Source organism: Psammomys obesus, unplaced genomic scaffold, assembly GCF_907164565.1.
Source record: "Psammomys obesus unplaced genomic scaffold, mPsaObe1.curated_primary_1811, whole genome shotgun sequence".
NCBI classification, from domain to species: domain Eukaryota; kingdom Metazoa; phylum Chordata; class Mammalia; order Rodentia; family Muridae; genus Psammomys; species Psammomys obesus.
In genome coordinates, this window is record NW_026596064.1 from 23,178,570 (window position 1) to 23,193,516 (window position 14,947).

Consider the following 14,947-nt stretch of genomic DNA (forward strand, 5'->3'; position numbering starts at 1 on the left):
TCGTGGGGCAAACGTTGGCTGATGCATCTCTCTGCAAAGTTTGGGAAGGCCAAGAAAAGAGGACAACACAATAGCCTTATGTGGGTGAATTAGTGAATTTTCCTGGGCACAGCTTGCCCTAGGAAGGCAACCACAACCCTGGGCTGTGTGGAAACATGGCAGTTAGGCTTGTGGGACAGGAGCAATGATTTCCTCGTTTGTCACATTCAATTTCCCTCAAGGGTTGGCAGCTTAAGCTTTGTATCATTACCTATGGTTCTGGGGTGCTTTTGATATTGGAGGATGCTATACTTTTATTAGCTAACACCTAGAGGCCCTCTACCCGGTCAAGCAGATAAAGCAACACAGAGGAATGCTCATTTGTTATGTGGGGTAAGCTGCTGAAGTGGCTACACATTGGTAGGATCAACTGAAGCCATTTATTTATGGAGAAAATACTTGCCATATTCCAGCCAATTTTTCACCTGCAATTTTTAAAGATTTTCTTAATTTATGGATTGACTGTTAGCATTCAGGTGATTCAAGTGGCCTGCCTTCAGGTTGCTATCAATTGTTTGCATCATCATCTGTGGCCACCAGGTATGCCGTAAGGACCCCGCCCCCTGCTACCCCTAGCTTCTCTCTGTTCCTGCTGTTTCACTCTCTGTCCTAGGTGCCACCTTTATCTCCGTCTCTGCTCCCCATTCCCGCTCTCATGGCTCATTCACGTCTGTATCCCTTTTCCAGGCCCTCCTCCTCTCTTCCCACAATAAACTTCCTTAGATCAGGGACCTAGGCACGGTCCCACCACAGTACCCCCTTGTCATATCATCATTGTCGATCATGACACTGACAATCTCACACATGCATATATAAAGCATTTCGATCAAATTTATCTCAGATTCCCTTGTCTTACTCCCTCCTACTCCCTCTGGAACCCTTCTTTCCAATACACACCATTCAACTTTGTCTTTTCTTTTCTCTTATAATGACCCCCTGGGTTTTGTTAGTGTTGCTTGCATATTCATGTGTGAGTGAGGGATAATTTACTGAATAATAGGCAACTTACAATTAGGGTGGCTACCCCACTGAAGAAAATTATTTACCTTCCCCCAGCAACCATTAAAATCCAACAGCTCCTCTGCTAGGGACCTTATTGCCCCTCCCCAATCCATGCTAGGCTATTGATGGGCTAGGCCTTGGACAATATCTGCAGCTTTCAATATCTGAGGACCAAAGAGAAAGCCCTTGAACAGTACAGGGAGAAAGCACAAGGTAGACATGGAGGAGCTATGGACATTTTCTTCTATATGCTTCAGGACTATTGCTCCTTAATAGTTTGGGGAGAGAAAAAAGTATCAAATGAACTAGTTTGTTTTTTGGTGTGATAACCTACCTTGAAACTGATTTGACCAGAGTTAAACTCAGAAAGTGACTGAATATATTTTCAGTCACTATTATCACAAATGGGGGCTCAAAATCACAAAATTTATGCAAAGTGGCAGAACAAACTTTTTTCATACTCCTAAGTTAGATGGACAGTTGTAAAGGAGAAACTTCACACAAGTTTCAACAACATAGAAAAACAAAACAAAACAAAACAAAAAAAACCCCACCCAGGAAAGAAATTAAGAAAAAAACATCTCTAAGAAATAAAATGGAATAGAAGGCAATGCCAAGTTATTCATGTATAGAGGAAGTGATTCAGAAAAAGGGGTAATGGCAACTTTTGAAAAAGTAGCAATAACTGACTCCCCTCAAACCCACTAACTACTGGCTGTTCTGCTGATCTCTCTGGGACTTCATAATACATCAGCCAAAGAAATCTGGACAGCGTTGCTGGCGGCTTTGAAGTCAGCCTGCAAGATGAAGCATTTGGAAAGGAAAGGGCACCAGGGATGTGAACCATTGGCTTCAGAAATGGTTTTAAAGTGTTTCAGGCCATGATTTCCATGCCAGAACTTGAGAGCTATGGCAAGGGAGGAGGCAAAGCCCATGAGAATAAACTATGTTTGACAGAAGAATTCTGAACCTGTCCAAAGGCATGTGTGTGTGTGTGTGTGTGTGTGTGTGTGTGTGTGTGTGTGTGTGTTAATCTAGAATATGAAAGCAAACAAGGGTGGAGGATACAAAGATAAATGCTCTAAGGTAAGTCTTGTGAAGAACCGCTACAACTTTTGGAGAAGTTGTTACAAAGAAGGAAAGCACTTATTCCAGTAAAAAAATATCAAGGAAGGAATTAACACGCACATTCGAGGCCCTTCCTGCTGTGTGTTCCTTCACAAAGAGGATGATTAAGTATGAGCAGAACATCTCTTAATCAGGGATTTTGTGAACACCACTGCAAAGGGAAAAAAAAATGAGGTTCATGATGTGAAATAGAGGGCTAAAATAACTTCTTTGGCCTCTACCACGCTGGAGAGGAAAGTGACAGCTCTTGCTAATAGTTATGTGTCAACACCCAGTAATGCGGCTTTTGAGTATCTGTGGCAGTGGGAACAAAACACAACAGTTAGAACCAACATGGAGGTAGAAGTAACCTCATGCATGGATAGAGCTGTAGACAGATGATACTCAGACAAAGGAAGCAAGATGCTGGAGGAAGTGTGCATAGCATCAACTGTATTATCCTAAAAATGTATCTGCATGAGATGCTATGCAGATTTGGAGAGCACATTTATTCATGCATACATAAATCCACTAGGCAGGTCAGAATATGAAATCTGTCAGATTCTATAATTCTCAGCCTAGGATTCTTTCTCTCTTCAAGATTGGCTTGCTCACTTTATTTATAAGGAGTTGTATAGTTTTTAGTGACCTAAATCAACTCTGTATATGATTCTCTCTAGCCAGTACCCACAGGCAGGGCTGAGCCACAGCGGAAAGCTGAGCTTTAATCAGAACCATCTGGACACTGGACAGCAGGGACTGGCTAGAACAACCCATTTTTCCAGTTCAATTTGTTTATTCAATATTTATTTGATTGTGTCTCTGAAACAAGTAAAAGAACCCTCCTTACAGTACTCCGACTTCAGCAGGGGAAAGTGATTAAGTCACTGGCTGGTGATTTGCCTCAGAGGGAGTTCTCTCTGTTAGCAGCCTCAGGCCTGAGAGCAATGTCAAACCTTGGCTGAGGGCTCTGGGGAAGAAAACTCATCTCTGGGCTGAAGGAAGACAAGTATTCGAGCGTTTATTAAGGACCTGCTGGACACCTGATTTGAAAGATAATAGAAGATGTAATGTTATATTTTTATCACATAGAGTTCTAAATTCAGAGAGAGAGTAGACTTAATTTTGACAACCTTATTACTTTCCTCTTCAGATCTTGAATTTTTGTCTGAGTATTTATTTGTGTGCACTGTGTGCATGTGTTCATGCCTACACACGCCTGTGTGTGTGTGTTGTATGTGCGCCCTCTGAGGCCAGAAGAGGGTACTAAATCCCTTGGAGCTGCAGTTATAGACCATTATGTGATGCCTACTGTTGGTCTCCTGGAAGAGCAAGAAATACTCTTAACTGTTGAATCATCTCTCCAGACCCCATATTTTGCACTTAATGTTTTTTTACATTTGCTTACTTATTTAACATTTGTATGTGTGTGTCTATGTATGCGGGCACATGTGGAAGTCAGTGTTTTCTCCTTCCACCATTTGGGTTCTGGGGTCCAACTCAGGTTGTCACTCTTAGTGATAACTTGTCAGGAACGTTCAAACCTTTAGTCCCTTTCTCACCTTCCCCTCCCCTCTCAATTCTTCCCGTCACCTCCCTTTTCATTTCCTCCCATCCTCATCTTCCTCTTCCTCCTTCTCTATCTCCTTCACCTTCTTAATTTCCCATACATCCCATTCTGTGTACTTGCGTACTATGTTTCAAGTTTGTTAGGGAAGCATATTTTAGTTCCTTTCCTTTCCCATCCTTTATCTGTCTTTTTAACAGAATATTTTGCATGTGGCTTTTTTCAATAAATAAATTGCTCAGTTGACATACATCTGGATTTTTCTATTAGCCAGCCGTGATCACTTCTCTTGCTAAAACACTAAGAAAAAGCTATTGCCTCAGCTGCCAAGGGAAGGGAACAATTAAACAGAACTACCCAGCTGCAATAACCACAAACCAGGACAATTACCAGCAAGGCAAAATATACATGAAGGTTCAACAAATGGCTCTCACATGTTGGTAGCTACCAATTTGGACTTAATACCCACTGGACAGGAGGGAAAACATGCCTGGTACTGGAAACCTAAGCAGCTTCCCAGGCCCAGTGAGGTCACAACCTTAGAAAATAATCTTTGCTAGACCAGTTCCTTATTATATCCTAAATCTTATCCATATGCCCACAGGTAAGTGTAGCTACTAGCCCTCATCCAAGAAGAGTTCCTTTACAGCAAATGGAGACCATTACAGAAAATCACAACTGGGTACAGTGCAGCAAATCAAGAGATCATGGGAGCCCAAACCCAGTGGTTACACCTGCCTCACAGCTCCTGCAGCTATGGCTCAGGGGACATTTCAGAAGAAAGGTCAGAAAGATTATAAGAGCCAGAACACCAAAAAGTGTGCTATAAATTATTCTTTCTTAGAAATCACAGCTTAAGTAAGATCAGAAAACTGATGATATCAATAGACATATTACTGTGGAAAGTAAAAAAATTTGAGGGATCCCACCACTAGTCAAAAAGAAAAACCCATGAGCAACTAATGATTCCTGGGAAAGAGAGTTAACAGCCCAGGAATAAAACCCCTTGTTGGCTCTCTAACACAGTCATCATCCTGGAAACGATACATGTACAAAAAAACAACAACAATGAACTCAGAAGGTTGTATACATATATGTATAAATACATACATGTATATATAACATTTATGTGTATATGTTTTATATGTATATACATATATATTGTGTGTATGTATATACAGATACATGTATATTTAATAGTAATAACAATAATAATAAGAGACTAGCAACTTGAGGGAGGGCATGAGAAGGGCTCAAGGGAGGGTTTCTGGGATTGGCTAGAGAGAGGAAAGAGAGGGGAAAGTGATGTAACTCTATTTCAATTAAAAACACATTTTTGTAAAAGGCCATTGCCTCTAGTCATTGCATTGGTTTATATTATTTCATGACTGTTTTTTCCATTCTCTGGAACGTGTCACTGAGATTTGTTATGTAAGGCTGAAACTGAATTCTTTCTCTCACTGAGATCCATCAGAATATCTTTTAATTGATTCATTGGCAAAATAACTTACTGATATGGGTTCTCTCTCTATAGCCCAGATTGGCCTTGAACTCTCCATCCCCTATCTCAGCCTCAGGAATGTTGGGGCTGTAGAAATGTGCCACTATGACTGGCTTTATTCTTTCACTCATCTTCCTTTTTTATGTTTTTTTTTTAAATTTCATGTAATCTTCAGTTATCTGTGTTTCAAACAAATGCAATAATTAATTTTAGTAAGACATAGCCAGGCTATCAGTAACTTTAATACAATATAGATCTTCTTTACATGTTTACTGGATTAACCATTTTTCTTTCTTTAGCAATGACTCTCTAGGCTAGATTTAATTTTTTCTATTGGCACTGAGATGAACTGTTCTTCTCTCTCTCTTTTTTTGGTTCTTCTCTTTTAATTGGGATAGGAGTTAGATGGGGTGGGGCCAATTGTAGAGATGAGGGAGCCAGCCTTGGCTCCCAGAGATTGATTTGATGCCAGTTGGTGGAAACTTGAACAGTTCCATGTGATTGCATAGTAAGGAGAAAAATGTCTAAACTAGGTAGCTGAGAAATATTTTCTCTCACACCATATAACAGAACAAACAAGATTAAAAGACTTCAAGAAGAATTTTGCTTTTTATCAGAGAACAGGGCACATATTTAAAAGGCTTAAACACACTCATGGGAACCCACTGAAACTTAGATGATCTCTAAAAAATGTACAAAATGGGTATGACCTCACACATTTTTCAAATACAAAAATACTCATGCTTTTGAGATTTGAGATTCGAGACAGCATCAATTATTAGAGAAAAGGCCTTTGCTCTAAGCTGGGAGGCATCTTTGCAAATATACCAAGTAAATGGATGGCAATTCCCCTTCCTGAAGTTTTTCTGGGTGTGACTCTCCCTCAATGAAGATTTGATATTTAAAAAAAAAAAAAAAGAAGCATTTTGGTCTCCTTTGCACTCTGACCACACATATTATAAAGCTTCATCTTTTTGGAATGTGTTTGGGGCTTGTCAGCAGCAGGAAACACATCATCCCAGCTTTGTACCCACCCTGCCCATGTTCAACATTCCCATAGGCCATTGCAACATGTTGAAAGCTTCTTGTTCTTAGCTAGCAAATTTGCCCACCTTAGACCAAGGAATCCAACAGTTTATTACACTAACTTGTTACTGTAGTAGGAATGTATAGGTTAACTGTGAAAAAAAATGTTAAGAGTGGTGTGTTTCTGTCTCCAACAGGGTGTAGATTACCCTGCATATTTCTACTAAATTTTCTGAAGTTTCTGGTGTGATGTGTGTGTGTGTGTGTGTATGTGTGAGAATGAGAGTCTATACCTCTTAGATTCCATATTACTAATCTAGTCCTCTTAGACCTTAGTTTCTTCCTGGACACATAACTGAATTGCCTTTTCCAGCCCCTTTACAGTTAAGTGTGATACTTCATTGCGTTCTGGCCCATAGAGGTGGGTTAGAGACATCTGATCTCTCTTTATTCTGGACTCTATGACCATGGAGTCTTCATTTCAACTAATGTTCTTAAATACAGGCCAGTTTTGATATCTTCTCCCTGCCCACTCCCAGGAAATTATGATTGTCACAACTGGCAGATGGCTACTGGCATCTAGTGAGTGGAGACCAGGGCTGCTGCTAAGTATCCCATAGTGCAAATAAAGAAAGGCCCAACCCAAAATATGAATATCAGCCAAGTTTCTTTGTAGAAATAGGGCTTCCATATGATATGTGTAGACAGGTACATGTAGAGAAGATCTAATGGGGATCGGCTCACACGGTTCTAGACTGAGAAGTCTCACACATGCTATTTGTTCTCTGGGAACTCAGCAATTGTGGGCATGGTTCAGCCCAGCGCTGAAGACCAGAGACTTAGAAGAGCTGCTGAAACACCGAGAATGAGGAAGGGGAGCAGGCAGCAGAAGATGGGTGGGTAACTCAACTCAAGAAGGAAGGGGGAAGAAGGAAGAAAAGAAGACAGGGAGGAAGAGGATGGAGGGAGAGAAGAAGAAGGGAAGGGAAAAAGAGAATGAATTGATGTCTCAACCAGGTTGTCCTTGTTGGGCCCTAGACGGTTGAATGATGACCACCCACATTGATGAGGGTGGATCTTCCTTCCCAGACACATCCTCACAGACACACCCAGAAATCCTGCTTTGCCAGCTATTTGAGAATCCTTTAACCCAGTCAAGTTGACATATAAATTAGTCATCACAAATACTGAAGTTCAGAAAAGCTGCTTCAAACCCCTTTTTTTCTGCCTGCTGCCTAGATACAAAATGTCCACCAGAGAATTCTGAGAACTTGAAAGTTGGCTGAGCCACTAGGTGGGCGGTTCCTGGAACCCTTAACCCTTGCACAGTGGTTTTTACTGAACATTGGCTGAGCTCTGTCTTTAAAAAAGAGACCATTTTTTCCTATGTTAAGTCACTGAAATTTGACAGGTATTTACAAAGCCATTAAGAAATTAACATTGACAAATAGAAACTCAGTTCTTGGGTAAATTGCTTAATTTATCTTATTTTCCCATCTACTAATGAAGATAATAAAATCCCCTACCTCATAGGGACCTGGGAGAATTGAATGGATTTTTGCATTTATACAACACTTAGAACAACACTGATCTAATCAGTTTGCTATTTAGCCACAAAAATATCTTCATTCTGCCATACAGTTTTACAGTGCACTGACCGCCACTTGAAGAATACGGAGTTCTGTGTTCAGGCCGTGGAATTAGCTACATTACAGCTTAATGGATCCCTGTGAAGCTGCTGTCGCTATCATTACCTTTACTGATTCTTGGCTGAATTTTCTAAGTTGGTTCAATGTAAGACAGGAGTACATTTTAACTCCCAAACCAATATCTTTTCTACCATTCTATTACAGTTGGTAAGGAGAGAACTCTGTGTGTTCAAGTCCAGCGTGGTCTACATAGTAAGCTCCAGGACAGTCAGGGCTATGTAAAGAGATCCTGTCTCAGAAAAAAAAAAGGAAAAAAGAAAAAGAAAGAAAGAAAGAGAGAGAGAAAGGAAGAAAATAAATAATGCAATAAAACTGTTAGTGTATGTAATGTACTAAACTGTAAACTGTTCCTACTCATCCTGTGGAAGTGTGCCAGATACATGTTGTTTAATTGTTATTTTGGATTCATAGAGTATCATAACTAATATGATTGTATCCAAATAGAGATATATTCTACTTACTATCATGTCTCAATGAACTTAGAGCTCACCAATTCAGCTGAAATGGCTAGCCAGCAAGCCCCAGGAATCCCGCTGTTTCTGTTTCCTTAGAACTGGAAACATGTACCACCAAGCCTGGCTTTTATGTGGCTGCTGGAGATCTGAACTCAGGTTCTGATGCTTCCACAGTGAGCACTTTAGTGAAAAAGCCACCTCCCTAGATCTGTCTGTTCCAGAATTGGTTTGTTTACTAAGCATTTGTTTGATCTCTTTTCATACCTCCCTTGCTGTTGATATTTCCAAATATATTTCCAAGGGCAACCTGGAAATCTAGCACTCACAGACACTAACAGGAAATGTACGTGCCCTACAATAAGAGCTGGGTGGGCAGCCTAGGCTTGAACTGTCTGTAACAAGGTCTCCCCAGGGTCTCCATTACTTCCACACATTAACCTGAGTTTCAGAGCTTTCTGCATGACTACATTGTTCCTCTAGGTTACAAAGCTCCTCCTCTGCTTTATCCCTAATGCTACAGGCAAGAATAGACTACAGTCTGGATTTCTACTGGTGTTGGATGAGGCCAGCTAACTTCAGAGGGGCTGCTCAGGTTGATCTGAAATTATGGGTATATTTTCATTATCTTTTTGGCACTGATATTGGAGTAACATGAAGAAAGAAGCAGGGTAGTAGAACTTATCTGCAGGATAGTCCATTGGAAGAAGGGGCTCAAAAAATAAAGAGAAGGGGCTATAAAGATGGCTCAGTCATTAAGAGTATTGGCTGCTCTTGAAGAGGATGCAGATTCAATTTCCAATACACACATGGTAGCTCAGAAGCATCTGTGACTCCAGTTCCAGGGGATCTGATGCCCTCTTCTGGTATCAGAAGCCACTGCACAATGTGTCGAACACACGTATGTACAGGCAGAATACCAACATACATGAGACAAGTAAAATAAAATAAATTAAGGTATATAACAATAAAGGCAGAAATATGACAACTTCTGGCCTCCACATAAATGAGTACAAGCCTACATGGGCACTTGTACACACATGTGCACATACATGAACACATATATATGTATATATAGATACCTATATACAATGTATATAGATAAATTGTATCATAGATACAAAATGTATGAATATACAGATAAACAAATATATATATAAATATGTGTGTAGTCAGCAGCGATAGACTGCATACATGGTAATAAAATTATGGCTCCAAGTGAAGTGATGTCCCAGCTGTCTTAGTTTATGTAAATTCACTTTGTGATGCTTATTTGACAAAACAAATTGCATAAAGACCAGTTTCTGAGAATTGATCTTTGCTGCCAGTTCACAATTCTGAGTGTCTGTTTATCTTCTATATTTACTTGAGAACTCTGAGATAGCATTATATCTATGAATTAATGAATTATGCCATATGAAGAAAAAACACATTTGTTTTTAGCATTGAGACCTTTGTTTGTTGTTGTTGATGTCATTGTTGCTAAACACCTTCATGTCCTCTGCTCGGTATTTTTCAACCTTAACACATGTTGGGCTCCAGCAGTTCTGTGCATTGTAAGATGATAGGAGCATTCCTGTAGATTCTGAACAGCGTGCCAGTCCCACAGACTCTACCCAGTTATGACAAATGAAAGTCCTTCTAAACATTGTCAAATACATCTTAAAGAGGACAAACATTCCCTGGTTGAAAAATTACTACTCAGCCCCAAGAAGAGCTGGGATATTTTATTTTTTTATTTTATTTTATTTTTTTTTATAAATTACACTTTATTCATTTTGTATTCCCTCATAAGCCCCTCCCACCTCCCCTCCCGACCCCACCCTCCCTCCCCCTTCCTCATGCATGTCCCTCCCCAAGTCCACTGATAGGGGAGGTCCTCTTCTCCTTCCTTCTGATCTTAGTCTATCAGATCACCTCAGGAGTAGCTGCATTGTCATCTTCTGTGGCCTGGTAAGGCTGCTCCCCCCTCAGGGGGAGGTGATCAAAGAGTAGGCCAATCAGTATGTCAGAGGCAGTCCCTTTTCCCTTTACTATGTAACCACTTGGACACTGAACTATCATGTGCTACATCTGTGCAGGGGTTCTAGGTTATCTCCATGAATAGTCCTTGGTTGGAGTATGAGTCTCTGGGAAGTTCCCTGTGTTCAGGTTTTCTGGTTCTGTTGTTCTCCTTGTGTGGTTCCTGTCCTCTCTAGCTCTTACTATTTCCCACTTCTTACATAAGATTCCATTCACTCTGCCCAACAGTTGGCCATAAGTCCTCAAGACCCAGCCATACCACTCCTAAGCATATATCCAAAAGAGGCTCAAGTACACAATAAGGACATTTGCTCAACCATGTTTGTAGCAGCTTTATTTGTAATAGCCAGAAGCTGGAAACAGCCCAGATGCCCCTCAACTGAAGAATGGATGCAGAAATTGTGGTACATCTACACAATGGAGTATTACTCAGCAATGAAAAATAAGGAAATCATGAAATTTGTAGGTAAATGGTGGGACCTAGAAAGGATCATCCTGAGTGAGCTGTCCCAGAAGCAGAAAGACACACATGGTATATACTCACTCATATAGACATAAGATAGTATACACCTACTAAAAACTGTACATCTAAAGTAACTAAGCAAGAGAGAGGACCCTGACTAAAATGCTCAATCCCCATCATGAAAGGCAAAGAGGATGGACATCAGAAGAAGAATAAGAAAACAGGAAACAACCTAGGAACCATAGAGGGCCTCTGAAAGCGTCTGCCCTGCAGACGAGCTGGGATATTTTAAAAGAGAGACTCTGAAAGAAAAAGAATGTAATAAAACTTTTTTTTTTAACTGCTCAAAAAGACTCACGGTGATTTTGCTTACCAAAGTCTCCAACCAGCTGCCTCTGTCTACAGTATATTCTTAGGTTACACAGTTCCTGCAATGGAAAGATGCTTTCTGACAGTGACAGCAGTAATGAACACTGAAAGGAAACTAGGTGGTTACCTAGTACATCAGAAATTGAACGAATATTTTGACTAGATGCTTAAATCTTTTAAAAGTTTTACTTAATACTACTAGATACAAGAAGTAGCCAACCAAGCAACTGAACATTATTTTTGGTATGTTGCATACCAGGAAACTGAGCCATGGGACCAGTAAGAAATTTGTCCAGGGTTAGGCAGTTAGTCTAAAAGCTGCAGTGAAAGGCTAGGTTGTTTGTCTCCAGCGTTGGCGAGTAGTTTGCTAAACTCCTTTCCTAAAAGCTGATTCTAATGCCTGGCTCTGCAAGTCAATAGTGGAACAGAGGCTAATGTAGTTGGTACTCTCTGCTCCTCCAGCCATATCAGTACACTTTTCCCCACCCTTGAAGACAAGACACCTGCAGATAGGGATAAGAAAAGCCTGGAGTCACACCAATCTACAAATTCCATTTGGATCATTCTCCTACAAGAAGAGTCCGCTGGAACCAGAGCATCAAACAAACAAACAAACAAACATCTATCCATTGTTAGCGAGAATCATGAGAAAGGATGGCTTATCATCGGAGAGTCAGGGAATAAGTGTGAAATGGGATATCCAGTTCTGAGCTCAGTTTCTACTTTGGGAACAGGGAGACCAAGTGCAGCAGAGCCGTGGTGTATGTATAGCATGAGCAGAGCATCAGCTTTATGGTAGACATCAAGCCATGGTAGCTATGCTAGTTGCCGAAAGGCCGTTCCTTGCTCTTTCACCCCAGAAATTGTGCTCTCTTCTCTTGCTTTGAACTATGGCTTTGGCTATAACTTCTTTTTAAAGTTTGTTTGTGCCCTCAACATCTGTTCTATAGTTTGTGTACCAAATATAGTAACTTGCCTCCTCTGCTCAAGTCACATCTGGGGTCATCGAATTCTGGGGGTTCCTGTGTCTCGTCTGACCTAGGTCCTGTCATTAGTTTTGGTGCCTGAATCACTGGACCTGTTCCTAGCTATGTGGCTGCTAAGCTTGGACATTTAGGACACTGAGAAGTAGGAAGAGGAAGGTGTAAGTAAACTCATTTTTGAAAAGCTGAAGCGTGAACAATTGCAGAATTAAAAGACACAAAATGGAAGCAGAAAAACCACTGATTTAGTAACAGCAAAGACTGCCCAAGGAGATGTGAAAATAAACCAAGGTTCTTTTCCCCTCCAGTCTCTGCCACCTACACAGTTGTCTGTCCTCGCTGCTGGTGTGGGAAGGAAACCACCACAGGTCAGAGACCTTGAACAAGTAAGGAGTCCACACAAAAGGAAGCCTTTGAAGCATGGTAACTTGGTGTGACCCGAGAGTCAAGTGTTTACCCATTGTGGTCTAGAGCCTGTAGTGCTGCAGAGACATGTTTTAGTATTTGCCTGTCAACACATGGATGTGAAAGCGGCAGAAACAAACTCTCCTCTCTTGCCGTGCTGGCCCTCCTGCCAATAACAACATGCAAATGCTTTTAGGGAAAAAATCCACCCATTTCAGGGTGGCTTTGCAATCTTCTGCTACTGTCTGTGGAATGGAAAACAAATCTTCTTCTTTGTCCAGTGGTGAGCTCGTGGCCTGAGGGCTTTGAAAAAGAACAAGAGAACCAGAGAATCCAATACTGACTGCTTTCTTTCACATGGCGAGTCAATCTATTACCTACCTATCTGTTATCTATATATCATCTATTAAAAGTGGAAGGGGATCAAGAGAGGGCAGGAAGGGGCCTAGAAGTAAGAAAGAACAGAGAGGGTAATGAAATATGTGTATGAAAGCAGAACCTGGGCCGCTAGGGGCAAGAAAGAGGACTATCAAGGTGGGTAGGGAAGATGGGAAGCCTAATGGTCCATATATATGAAAAGGTCACTATGAAACCCATTTCTCTGCATGCTAACCAACAACATAATTTTAAAATTATTAATGAAAACTATCTTCTTTGATGGAACCTACTTGGTAAGATGTCACATCACAAAAGTTACAAAAGAGAAGGGTCATTAGGACCAGTAACTGAAAAGCTAGTAATGGATGCTCTGTGCCACCCACACGCCATTGTACAGACTGTTTGCTTCAGTGAATTGACACACAAAACTAACCTGCTTAATTTGCTTACCTTTTAATGAAAGTACAACATCAGTTTTACTGATGGCTATAAACTGTTGCCAAGAGTCTCTAAATGCAAAGAAATAGCTTCCTGCCTTCTCTGTTCCTTAACAGCCTGTGAGTACAGAGAAATCTTAGAGGTAGAGAGAAGGGCAAATGAGGGTCTACAGCAGATACAAAAGTGTCTAGTGTCAGGTCCAAAAGAAACTTGGGACAAATGGCTAACTGGTGCCTAAACCAAAGCACATACTAGCCTTCTGGCTCACTCAGTACCTGTGGCTTCTCTCAGCTCTTCTCACCCCACTCCCAACCCGAAACTCTCCAGCTCACAGGCTTCCCTTCCCTCAGCTTCTCTCTCATTCCTATATAACCCTGCCATTTGGCTTTAACCTCTGCCCCCAGCAACCTCCCCCACTTGCCTCTCTCCCCCACTTGTCTTCTTTTGCTCTCTTTTCTCTCCCCTCTCGTGGCCCAGTTCAGTTTACTGGCCTTGTCCAGTGTACTACTTTCTCTCACTGCTCTGAATTCTTACAGATTCCTCTGGCTGTGTTCTACCTCATATCTACAATGTAAACCTTCCCCTTAGCCATGCCTTGGAACAGTTGGTCATGTCCTCCCTTTAGACATCTGGTTATCAAGCTTAAACTCGCAAATCCTTCCTAGAATGTGTCACTGGAAAGCTTGTGGTGAAAGAAGCTTTCATGTTTCAGCTTTGCTGAGGTCAAGTTGCGGTTCTTCCTAGCCCAGGCAGCCCTGGAAGGGAGAGACATATGGAAAATTCCTCTATCTCCAACTTGCCTCCTTCATTAGTCCTTCCTTCGATGTCTGGTTCATCTTGCTTTTATTTCTAGTCTTGTCATATTCAATTTGACCTATTCGTTATATGTGGTCCTCTAACTGCAACAATTTCCCTTATGATAGAAGAAGGAATGAGGCGGGGGAGGGGGAGGTCAGGACAAGCAGAAATAAACTCACAACTGCGTTTACTCAATAACAAGATGTTAAGTCTTTGCTGTATGTCATCAGCTAAGACTCCAGATGTAAGGAGCTTCAAGTATACTCTCTTACGTGTTTGGGATCTGTCTACTTAGTTATTACTGTATGCCAGGCATGGTACAAGAACCTTCATTTTACTAATCCTCACAACAGGAGGAAAATTATCCATGTTACTCTAGAACTTCAAGACATTGAACATTTCTTCGGGTTTACAGAGCCAAAGGTATAAAACTAGGATTTTCCCAAAGGTTAACTCCTGTTCCCTGGCCTTGACCTTTCAGGCTATATTCTTCTGGTTTCCAGATCATTGCACTTTGTCACACTTGAATGTGTGCTAAATTTGGTATGAGACTTACAAAAGCCTGAGCTTTGTGAGTGAGGAGAAGCGTGGGATTATGTACATTCAGAGATTCTGTCTTTAGGAGTTAGTTCAGGAGCTGATTTCTTTCTTTCTTTCTTTCTTTCTTTCTTTCTTTCTTTCTTTCTTT